Source organism: Phoenix dactylifera, chromosome 13 (genome assembly GCF_009389715.1).
Source record: "Phoenix dactylifera cultivar Barhee BC4 chromosome 13, palm_55x_up_171113_PBpolish2nd_filt_p, whole genome shotgun sequence".
In the NCBI taxonomy this organism is placed as follows: Eukaryota; Viridiplantae; Streptophyta; class Magnoliopsida; order Arecales; family Arecaceae; genus Phoenix; species Phoenix dactylifera.
Window position 1 is genome coordinate 6,347,672 of NC_052404.1, and position 11,041 is coordinate 6,358,712.

Genomic DNA, 11,041 nt, shown 5'->3' on the forward strand with positions numbered 1-11,041 from the left:
CGTCCGCTGCTGATGTGTTAGGTTGTCTGTTTTGAACGAGACAAAGTAGGTGGTTAGGCGATGTAGGTTTATTTTTCGTGTGCTATCCTCTCTTCTTCTTCGATTTGCCTGCTCTGTTTTGTCCTCCCGCTCCCCTGCTTCTTCTGAATCCAAAAATAAAAAGGAGCCTCGCGTGGGCTCTCTACCCTTGTTTTATGTGCTTGTTCTTGTCTCGTACGATGGGTGGCACTGTGAGCGTTTGTCTCTCTCCTGTTTTTCCGCCGAGACTCGGGAGCAACAGGGGATGCTCTGTTTTTTTTATTGGATTGGGAATTTGGAATTTTGGATACGAGGTGTGATGTGGAGCTGCCACGTGGGTCTTGATGCGACGGTTAAGTTGGGATCATCTGTGAGTTTAAGTTCGTTCTCGTGTTGTAAGATTACGAGATAATATCTCTGAGCATTGTTAGGGAATGAATGCATCCTAAGTTGAATCTGATTCCAGACATTGACACTGTGGAACTACTGTCTTTTGCTCATGTGGACCGACAGCACACATCAAGCAACCAAGCATGAATCACAAGAAGTAAACGTTTTTTTCAAGGTCCATGTTCCATGGTATAATCTTTCAGATCATATAAGAGTGACTCCCGGGTCGCAAGCCCGTAAAGTAGAAGTTGAGAAGATTGAGACCCGAAAGGATGTTGAAAATAAAAGAAGAGGTAGAAAAATATCTAGATTGGCTTGCTGACATAGTCCCTGTTACGAAGAAGGATGGCCAGGGGTTGATAATCCGTGTTGACATTTCATTGCTGCAGCAGAGAAAAAACAATTCCTACGGAGGAATTACTTTTTTTCTGGGATGGACAATTATCCATATTTGGCTTTTTGGGTACAAGTAGGGACGCGCTCTAGGGTTAGGTGGTTATAAGAGTTTGTACTGATCCTAAATGTTTTTGTAAGGTAACCGACGCTTTTGCCTCATCTAGAAAAATTAAACCCATAAGGAGCGACTGCATATGGTGGTTGAGGAGCAGTTATACAAGTACCAATTGCAGAAAGGTTACAATTTCTTTATTGCAACTCATAAAAGCTTCTTCAGAAGTTTGACATGTGTATTTTGAATTATTTCGATGAAAATAATTGATAGTGCTTCCTATTGTCAAGTTAATTTTGTACGCATACAACCCTCAATGCAAATGCCATAACTATCTTCTTTCTCCTTTCTCTGCACATAGTCTGAAGCTTAAGAAGAAAGAAGTGGAATAGGAAAGTTATACTCAATATTTGTAACTTTGTTCTTCACCACTAGATTATGTCTTACTATAGCATTTCTAAAGCCATAAAGCTATGATTTGTGAACCTACAAAGGAATTTATAATATTCTATGGTTAATAATGGGGATTTGGTCGGATTGGATTGGGTTTGGATTGGATTTAAATTCAGGTTGGGTCGAAGGTCTTTCAACCTATATTTGATTCATCTATAACGGACTGAAAACGGTAAACCAATACCCAATCCTATTACTTGTATGAAGCCAAACCTCACATGCCAACCTACCTAAAGTGTTAACTTTCAGTTCTTTATCTAAAAAAGAAAAAGATTTTATTGGCGTAAAACCTTCTTTCTATTATAATTGTGGAGTGAAATGATTATAACCCTATTTGATTTGAATGAGCTCAAAGCAATTGAGCATATCTGATGTTAACTAATGAATCATCTAGTATTTCAGCTAAATATTTTGTGAATTTATGCTAAGTGTCTCTAGCTCTTGGTTCAATACATTTTGGCTAAGTTTGGAACTCAGTTTGAATCATAAGTCTGAAGCTCGAGTCGACTCCGGAAGATTACGAGTCGACTCCAAGTATTTCAGAAGTTCGGCACATGCTCGAGTCGACTCCGGTACACTACGAGTCAGCTCCGACTGAGAATTGACAGAAAGACAGAAAGTGGATTTTCAGACCCTGTCAGCAAGTCGACTCCAGAAGGTTCGAGTCGACTCCCGATGGTTTCCGAGTCGACTCCGACGTTTCCGGAGTCGACTCCAAAGGATAACAGAAGAAAGACAGAATAATATATTTCAGACCCTGCAACCGAGTCGACTCCCAGAAGGTTACGAGTCGACTCCGAAGTTTGGCGAGTCGACTCCTAATTAATACGAGTCGACTCTCAGAGGAAAGCCAAAACTAGAAGGCAGAGAACCAACTTCGGACTCTGAGAGCCGAGTCGACTCCAACAAGGTGGCGAGTCGACTCCGAGGCAGTTCAAACCAAAACACAGAGAATCAGTTTTCGGATTCTGAGAGCCGAGTCGACTCCAACAAAGTGCGAGTCGACTCCGAAGGCAGTTCAAACCAAAACACAGAGAAACAGTTTTCGGACTCTGAGAGCCGAGTCGACTCCAAGATGAGCCGAGTCGACTCGAGAAAGAAATGCAGAAAAACAGATCTCTGGAACCCTGAGAACGAGTCGTCTCCAGAGGGTCGAGTCATTCTCCGGACATTGGCGAGTCGACTCCAGGGTTGGCCGAGTCGACTCCAGAAACGGAAAAAGCACTTTAATTCAAATCCTGAACAGTGGAGCGAGTCGTCTCCAGTAAAGCGTTGAGTCGACTCCAGCAACAGCCGAGTCGACTCCAGATCGAGCGAGGTCGACTCCGATCCCAACGGATACACTGTCAGGAGTTGCAGATTGTGCAGATACGGCACATAAAAAGGTGTCTAATGGCTAGTTTTGAAAGTGGACTGCTTAAATAGCCAGAGTGAAAGTCAATAGACACCAAGAGAGCTATTCCATTCAAACAAAAAAGGATTTTCACCTACCCAAAAGGCTCTCAAGAGTAAATACAAGAGAAAGAAGGAAAAAAGCGCATTTGAACTTCATCCAACAAAGGTTTCCTTCGCCATTTCAAGGCTCTCCTCTGACATCAGATCTTCAGTACATTCAAAGAGGAGACTCAGAGTTCGAGAAGCCCCTACTTCCTCTTCCAAAATCTGTTTGAGGGCTTCTAACTCTACATTATTTATATTGTTCATATTTGCTTTTAAGAAGCTTTCCCTGTACTCTTTAAAAAACTGTTTCCTTGTTACTTGATTCAATCAGGAGATTGAATCAAGGTTGTTTGAGGTTTGTTGGTGAGCCAAAGTTAAAACCAACGGTGTAAGAGTTCGATTGTGATCCCGGAAAAAACAATCGGGTAGTTCTAGTCGGTGAGCCTGTGAAAACCAACCGAGTTCGTTGTGATCTCGTGAAAACAACAAGTTGGGTTGTGAACTTGTAAAACAACCGGCTGTAATCCGTAGGATTATAGTGAACTCCCAAGTGAAGCTTGGGAGAGTGGACGTAGGAGAAGGGTTAGCTCCGAACCACTATAAAATCTCTTGTGTTTGTGATTGTTTCATTGTCTCTTCCATTCCCTTCATTCACTGCATATAGTAAACTAATTAATCCACTTGCAATAAGGTTTAATTAGTTACTCATTAAGTTTTTATTTGCAATAATTACTTAAAACCCAATTAACCCCCCCCCCCCCCCCCCTCTGGTTGTCTTTTTGGGCAACATATATGAAGATATACTTTATTTATTTGCAAATCAAGAGCAATAATTACTTAAAACCCAATTAACCCCCCCCCCCCCCCCCCCTCTGGTTGTCTTTTGGGCAACATATATGAAGATATACTTTTATTTATTTGCAAATCAAGAGCATTCATGTCCTGTAATTTCCATAATAGGATCTCAAGTTGGTGTGGCATCGAAGAATGGAATATTTATTGTTTTTTTTTCCTCTGTTTCCTTACCATAGTCCTTCGAAGATTTTAGCTAGTGACTGACTCATGTTTCTCAACACAATCACCATCATCGAATTCAAATTCCTTGCAAGCACCATAGCAAGAATTAAGGTCTTGATTCAGAATTATGAGATGGTGGTATTCAGAATTAAAAATATTTCATTATGATTAATGAAAGCTAATTTGGTTCCTATTAAATAAATTTTAAGATCAGGGAGGTCATGATCTGTAAAAATTAAGTGCGAGATTTTCATTATACAATCAATCGATAATAAAACTTGTTATACACTCAAAAAAGTTTTAAAACAAGGCCAAAAAGAGGGATTGTGTGTGTGTGTGTGTGTGGGTATGTATATGTATGTATGTATATACGACACACCTATCTAATCCCAACTAGACAAATGCATGATAACAACTCAAACTCGACTTATCAAATTATTTTCCATTCTGCCATCAGGTTTGGCTATAAATTTATAAATTAGGTTCTGGTTTTGCTTTGGATATAGCTATTGTAATCTGTAGGTTTTTGTGTAAATATAGTTGAATGAAATCCGATACATACTCGTTGCAATCCCTATGCGTAGAAAAGAAAAAATTAAGTTGTTAAAGAAAACTACTAAAATATTTATAATTTTAACTAAATCTATGTAACAATTTTTTTTGATGTAGAAGATAGACGACAACTTGCATAATACAATGTTAATAATATAATACAATGTAAAGCAATTAAGAATAGATTTTGTATCCCTGCTTGTTGTTGTCTTTGGCTCAAGCGAAACAATAGAGACTAGATTTCAAGCCTCCACAGCATCTGAAGTCGTCAAGCAGGCAACCTTCCTTTTCAGAAGCTGGACATATTTGCTACAAGACAACTCCTTCTTGGTGTTATTCGGTCAGCTACCTTGTGCTTATGTTGGCATCCCAAACCCACACCTATCTATACCCACGAGCTTACCCTTGATTTCTTGGGCTCGCTCGGTGCATGGAACACCTAATTGGGTATAAGATTGTAATAACTTAAGGCCCACTCAAGAAAAACTAGCCGAAAGTATTTTTTGAGTTCCTTGGTCCTATATAAATATCCAAGATTCGGTGAATAACTGATAAAGGACTAAACACACATCCACATGGATCCTCACATACTTTTCCCGTTTATACTCTAAAAATTCAAATCCATTCAAATATAATCACAAGCATCACGATCGGCCTATGGTTTGCCTCAATGAACTCATACATTGCAGATCTATAATTAGTCTTAATGAGCATGTACTACAGTATTTTCTAGTTCATATAGGTTAGATCCGCTTTAATACTATTTGTAACAATTCAGAACTTCATTCAAAAAAGTTAGTCATAAAGTATTTTTTGAGTTTCTTAGTTCTATATAAGTACCCAAAATTTTTTTAAAGAATAACCGATAGAGGCTAGATATATGCCCGCATAGGTCTTCATATACTTGCCTGCTTAAGCCCTGACATTCTCGTTAGGCTAAGAATCTAAATTTATTCAAATCTAATTATAAGCACCCCCAATCGATCTATGGTATAGTCAGTTTCAATAAATTTGTGTTGTAGTGTCTCCTAATTTATATGAATTATAAGCCGAATATACTTTGATATTATTGGTAACAACTCAAAATTTCATCTAAGAAGACTAATCAATTTTTTTTAAAAAAAATTAAAGTTTTATATAAAAATTTTATTTTTTTTATGAATAATCGATATAGAACTAAACATGCATTCACATGGATCATCAGAGATTAAAAAAAAAAAAAAAACTATGAAAAACCACTCTTATCTCAATCTTAATCGTCAATGCTGCAGCATGCGATTGGGAATTTGCCGGCAATCAATCCTTTCTTGTAGGCACGATACGTAGTGAGTGTGTGGCGGGACACGCATGGTCAATATCATGAATGACCATTGCCCTTTCTTCTCTTCTCGCTTTCCCGGCCACTCTCAGCTTTCAGGGCTTGTTTGGTTCGCAGAAAGCATTTTTCCTTTTAGGAATATGATTCCTAGGAAACAAATTCCTAAGAAGAGGATGCCTAGGAAAGTACTTTTGGCATGTTTGGTTAACCATAGGAAAGTGACAAATTTTCAAAGTGCTTATGTTTGGTTAGCCATCCACTTTCCTAGAAAAGTTACGTATAATTCCTATTATGCCCTTAATAAAAATTAGGTCTTTAATACCTCGTTAATGCTTCTTTAATGCTGAATGGCCTTTTTGGGAAAAAGTAAAAATGGAGTGATTTCCGCCTCATGGGAAAGTAACTTTCCCATGTTTCTTATGAGAAAGACTTTCCCATGAAATGTGGGAATCATATGCCCATGAAAATACAACTTTTCCGTCTCTTATCTTTGAAAACTCCAATCAAACAAGAGACATCTCATTACTTTTTCGTTGACCATACTTTTCCCTTTTCTTTTTCCACGAACCAAACGAGCCCTTAATCATCATTCCCCCATCCAATCATCTTGTACCATTAATAAGCCTAGTGATTTCGTTCTGTACCTTCTATCATTCCCAACAAAGTAACAACGAGGAGAGGTCTCCCTCCCTTGCCTTTCCTCAAAACAAAAAAAAAAAAAAAGTATCTCGTTAGCAAAGGTCAATAAACTAATAAAAGGCCGAGAAGCCTCGCCGTCCAAGTTTGTGAAACTACTCCCATGTCTTCTGCATCATTAGCAACTTTTGGTTCTTATTCATTCTGCATTCTTCTAAAAACCCTAATTGTAAACGTGCCATAATTTTGCATCTATCAAATTATCTAGCATCAATATCAGTGAAGATATAAAATAATTTTTCCATTTAGCAAGATATAGTATAATTGGTAAATAATTATATGGTATACACGTAATTGATTTCCTATGTTTCCTTCATGATCTTTAAAATTAAATTTATCTTAGGAATTGAGAAAAAAATATAATTAGAGGTGCGCCTATGCCAAAAATTTTGGATACTGTGAGAGAGATGGGAGATTATGAATGCATAAGAAGGTAGAACCAAGTAGACAAATTGTACTATTTTAAATTTTATATAAAAAATTAATTATTACTTCTAAGGAATTTAATTTTGGGAGGCACTAAGTGGATAAATTGTACTATTTTAAACTTTATTTTTATTCAAAGGAATTTAATTTTTTTGGGGGGAGGGAGAGGGGTAAAACTAAGTGGAGAAATTGTATTATTTTAAACTTTTTGTAAAAATTTAATTATTATGAATTTAATTGTGTGTGTTGGGGGTGTGTTGTGAAAGATAATAAGAGGAAAAGAGCAGAGATATTAGTAGGTGGTCAGGAAGGATGGAAGGGGTGGGGGAAGTGGAATGTGATGGGTCACAAGAGAAGAGAGAGAATGTGAGGTGATCTCTCTCTCTCCCCAATTCAGTTGATTTGGGTTTAAGGATTCCAACGAATTTAATCTCTAATGTGATGGAGGGAGATGTTTAATCTCCATTCTTTATGCGAAGAAATATAGTTCCTAATACAACTCTTAGTTTATTAAAAAATAAATATTTAAATATTAAAAATATAAATATATGTTGAGGAAAATAACAGTCATTATAATTATTAGTAAATAACAGCTTCGGTAGGGCTCGCTACATTAGAATAACATGCTCATAGAACTTTGGTTGCAAGGGAAATAGCTTACTGAACAACCATTACATTCCAATAGCCACCAGAGATAAAAGGACTACTTGGCTCACCATGTCCTCTCCTCCAGCAACTGCAGCAGTTGCTGTGAGAATTAGCACTCTAACCCTGATATCCTTCCACTCATAAAAGAGCAATCACCAGGGAAGTCCCCTGCCATGGAAATCCACAGAATGCCTACTGGCTGAACAATATGTTTTGGAGACTCTCATAATTTAGGGGTGGCAATACTTATCCAATTAACCTATTTAACTTGATTCAACTTGTTATTAGTCGGATTAGGTTACCTTTAAATCTAGAGTTTAGACCCATTTCGAGTTCAGGTTGACAAATTTTTAATCTGTCTTGCATTCGATCCGACCCATATCTGATCCGACCCAACTCAATTGCCACCCCCATTCATGATCAAGTTCACACTTGATTCGTTCGACTGCATGGTGAGTGCGTCCTTAAAGCCATCCATCTACAGCACCATGTTCAACCTGGAGCACCAGTTTGGTGCTGCAGTTGTAGGAGGTAGCTGGGAGCCCAACGTAGTTAGCTACGTCACTGCCTTACATGGGCAGTAGAAACACGGTTTAGATTGGTGTGGATTTAGAGCTACCTCAAGCTGCCAAACACCTACCTTTCATTTGCCATCATAACATTGTCATGGCCACCATGAACGACAGGGAGCCTAAATGCTGAAGGCTGCTTGGACCTGCTGTCAACCAGCAGAGGCTCAGATAATTAAGAGTGATGCTCAAGATTGCTATCTTCAGACTAATTGGAAAGAATCCTCTGATCTGCAGCCAGGGGTTAAATAGGCCACTTACTGTGATTAATTCTTGCATACCTTTGTTTATAGTTTTTTCACTTTGTTGATTCAGATTTCATATCAAGGGCTTTGAAAGAGGATAAAAAGACCTAAGGGAACAAGGATGAAAACTTTGAGAAAGGATTTGTTGAAAGGTTTCTTCAGATTCTGCCTTCGAAGGCTGCTGGTGTCTTTCTTTCTTTTTTTTTTTTTTTTTTTTTTTTTTTTTTTTTTTTTTTTTTTTTTTTTGCATTGGTGCCTCACACACAATGGGTGTAAATGTAGCCCAAAAAGTCAGAAAGAAGCAAAAACTGCAAAAAGTCTAGGACCGAGCTACATCCGTCTCAGATAACATCTCCGGAATATTAGGCCACATAGGAGGCCCCCAGTCCACAGCACAGTTAGCCTCCCTATACACATGAGTAGCCCGAAATACAATACAGTCGCCCAGAAGGCGGCGAGTATCCTGAATCAACCGCATGCTCCCATCAAACCGCCTAGAGCTCAGGATCTTCTCGATCACCGTGGCAGCATCCCCCTCAAGAATGATGTGATCCGCACCCAGCACCTGTCTCGCATAGGAAACACCCTCTCAAGCGGCTCTAACCTCGGCCCCGACAGGGGTCTGGTCGAAGGCTGTTCATATTGGTCCTTTTGTCTTTGCATTTGTGAAACCTTAGACTTCTCACTAGTCACTAGTAGGAAACTAAAAACTAGTATCCGATACAAACCCTAAACATATCTAAGTATGATGCATCTAAGTATCATGTGGAATACGGTATCAGATATAGACAATATCCAATTTGAAGCATCTGTGCTTTCTAGCTGGCTATACTAGGAAGCTTCACAATTACATATAATCTTGCGTTTTAGTTACAACTCAACGTACAATAAAACCATAAATCAAGCAGTAACAGCCAGTTTGAATCTGCTCATTCATCCCCACGCCGCTCGTCGATTCTAGCAGCTGCACCTAAACGCAACCAAACAAAATAAATGTAGCTGGAGTTGTTGTAGCTCCAGCAGCATGCAACTCCAATGCAACCAAACAAATAAAAGTAGTCTGGAGTTGCTGTAATTCAGCGGCATGCAATTTCAATTGCTAAGCAACTTTGGTCATGACAAACCAATGATACCCGAGTGAATGCAAGCATAGTATTACGAATAAATGTTTTTTTGCACATTATTAACATTAAAAAAAAAAGGTCAAGCAAAATATTTAGGGAGAATTCTTATAAATAATAAGCTACTCTTTTCTCAAGAAGACAAATTTATTAAAGTAGCCACTTTTCATTAACGAGCCAACATGAAGAAGACATTGATCCTTTCATTTCTCTGATAGAAAAGCAACGATATTACAAGCTAGAGGAGAAACATTAAGAAAACCACAAAAACTAACGTTACTAATACAAGATGGTATATTTTGTAAATGAAAAAAATGGATTTCTCATTGAAGAACAGTATAAAATTTTTCAGGCAATAGTAGTGTCTAAATCCATACAATTCACTTAATTTTGGAATTTTTAATTGAAGTCGGCAAGCGATTTGCTGACTTCACTTAAAAATCCCCAAATTTTTGAAGCCACGGTCGGACCTCTGTTTCGTTCGAAACAGAAGAACCAGTTGCGGCCTCCGCCGGCCCCCGCGGCCCTTCCACTCTCTCCCTCCCCCGCTCTCTCTCTTTCTCTCTTACCTTCTCCTTCTTCAGCTCCGGCAATGGGTCTCGTTTCCGTTGTCGAAACCATACACTGATACGGCTCGGGACAGCCGGAACCGCCCGGTTCGGGACGGTTCTGCCAACCTCGATAGAAATTTTAAATTTTCAGTGTTTTGCCACATGAGTGTGTGTGGCATAGCATGACTTGGCAAGGTTCGATACATAGCGATGATTACAAATGTAATATGGCACACGTAGGCGTATTCTCTCATATTGTCTTGCAACCCATTTGCTTTATTTGAATTCTTATCTTTTATATTGTCATATTTATTTTGAGTCATTTAACTTGATTTTCTTGCATATTTAACATGTGATATTACCATTTATGCACCTAAGAGACTACTGTTTTGTGTTTTGACCATTATGGCTTGAATGGTTTAATCAACTAGTCATTTATTCTACAATGTGTTATTCATTCCATCATTGAGTGGCCTAGAACAACTATGAAAATGGGACATTGTCTCTAAGATTGAAAAAAAATGAGCTCTCTCTCTTTTTCATCTCTCTGCTATTGGGTTTTGGGTGATTTTGGAATACTGTTTGGGTTCGAGTATCACCTACTGTACGCACACTTCGTGGGAGGATCATTGTACCTTGGAAGAAAGCCTCCAAGTAAACCGTGCACCAGTGGGGCGAATCTTTCTCTAAGACCACCTTAGGGCATGCCTCGATTGATAAGCATTTTTTCTCCTTTTTATATTACTACATTCTTACTAGCCTTTCCCCTACTTTATGTATTATTTCCTACATACTAAGCCTCCAAGATATGTTGAGAATTGAAAAAAAAAAAGATAAGCTTATTTAACTTTATGTTCTTCATTATATGCCATTGATGTCATTTCTAGGCCTAGCAATGGCTATATAGTTTAATTATAAGTTTCTAACTAGAACATCTTTCAAAATATAAACAGGGCTAGTGAATTCATTGAATTTAAAGAATTTGAAAGACAGACTATAAAATGATGTAGGAACGACATTTAAATGAAGAAGGGGAAATTATTAATATAATGACAAGCTGGCAACAAGACCCATTTATGATGTGTGACACTTTATCTCTAAGAAAATACTTGTTGCAACCCCTTACTGATAAGCTCCCTTCCCTGCCCC